The sequence below is a fragment of the Myotis davidii genome, unplaced genomic scaffold, assembly GCF_000327345.1.
Source record: "Myotis davidii unplaced genomic scaffold, ASM32734v1 scaffold705, whole genome shotgun sequence".
Lineage (NCBI taxonomy): Eukaryota > Metazoa > Chordata > Mammalia > Chiroptera > Vespertilionidae > Myotis > Myotis davidii.
This window is the reverse complement of record NW_006296405.1, coordinates 2,394,572-2,396,296: the sequence shown is the minus strand read 5'-3', so window position 1 is coordinate 2,396,296 and position 1,725 is coordinate 2,394,572.

Sequence of the window (1,725 nt, the reverse complement as noted above, 5' to 3'; positions counted from 1 at the left end):
AGTGACGACAGCACGACGCCACAGGCCCCGCCCCCAGGGGCACGGAGTGGGCGGGGCTACTGCAGCCCCTGCGTGGGAGCCGCCTGTTGAGGATCTAGCGGGGCTGCAGGTGGACCGCTGTCGCGAAGAGCAGAGCAAGCGCAAGCTGAGGGCACGCGGTGCCGGTGGTTGCAGGAGGTTCGCCTGAGCTTGCCCTCAGGCTGCGATCCGCAAGGCACCAGGAGACGTCGCACTGTCCTTAGCAAACATGCGGGTGAGCGAAGTCCCCACTATTTGAGGGCTCAGTACCTTTGTACCTAAAGAGCAACAATGAAGACTCCCGTTTAGACCACGAAAACAGCAACCCTTTCTAGGCCAGCCTTTGGCACCTACTAGGCGTATAGTATAATAAGTATTAGCACCCCTTCTGAATTTGCTGCGCTGATTCAACACGTGTTTGTAGAGGGCACCCTAAAGCCAAAACGTCTTTCCCAAGTGCCAACAACTATATGCCAGAAGCTTCACAAGAGTTTTGCTATGTAGTCGTACCATAATTCTGCTCCGTGGGTATCTTTAGCACTGTTTTACAGATAGGGAAACATGAAGCACAGAGAGGTTAAGCACCATGCCCAAGGTCACACAGTAAGTTTAGGAATCCTCTGCAGATCAGTCCCACTCTCAACATATCAGATGCCATGCCAGATAATCACCCTGGAGAGACAAGGTCCTGCCTTCAAGGAGCTCACATCTAGTGAGGAACCAGGCCTGCAAATACAAGTCCTGCCATCATACCAGCGTGTATAAGTATATTTAACGTGAAATGGAAATTAGTAGGGAGGCCTATCTAAGGGCGGCAGAGAAGCCTGTCAAGGAAAACACTGGGATTTGAAGGATGAGTAGTGATTGCCCGTATAACTAGAGGTGAGGGAAACAGGCATTCCAGGCAGAGGGAAACGACTGCAAGGACTCCTAGGGCTTCAGGGAGCCTGGCTTACCTGGAAAGCCTGGAGAGTCATCTCAAGGCAGTAGTTTAGGGTATGTGAAGGAGGCGGCAACAGATGGGGCTGGCGTATGGACCCAATTTAAGGCTTTTAGATTTTGTCCTGGGTGATAATACACTAAATTTTAATTGCAAGAGTGGCATCATCAAGACTGGTATGACTGGGTGGCGATACCAAGGGGCAGGAGACCTGTGAAGAGGCTAAGTCAATCCTGAGAAGAGATGGTAGTGAAATAGGGCAGTGACAACAGGGATGAGAAGAAACAGGTTAATAACAGAGCTAAAGATGCAGAACTGATCTGACTGTTCACCACTCGTGTGTTATTACGCTGGGACTCTTAAATGTACTCTTTGGCCTTGTTAAAAAAAAAAAAAAAAAAGCCTGCTTAGGAACGCAAGCCTATGACTGAAGAGTAAAGTCATGCCCTCGCTCCAGGAGCTGAGGGGGCAAAAGGGAGGACTAAGACCTCAGCCCGGAGCTCCCGCATCCCTGAGAGGGTGGTGCCCCCAGCCCATGCTGCTAGTTACCGAGAGCTAAGCCGGAGCCCGGAGTGGGCTGAACGCTGCAAACCAAAGCCCTGCGGCCGCCACGGGTGATGGAGGAGGGGGCCGCGGTGCAGAGGTGAGCCGCTCGATGCCGGCTCAGCAGCCGCAGACGTGATGAGCGCGCTAGAACCAGATGGGGAAACCTGACCCTTTCCTCCTCCAAGCTGGCGCGGCGCGCAGCCGGGCAGCGGAGACGCGCT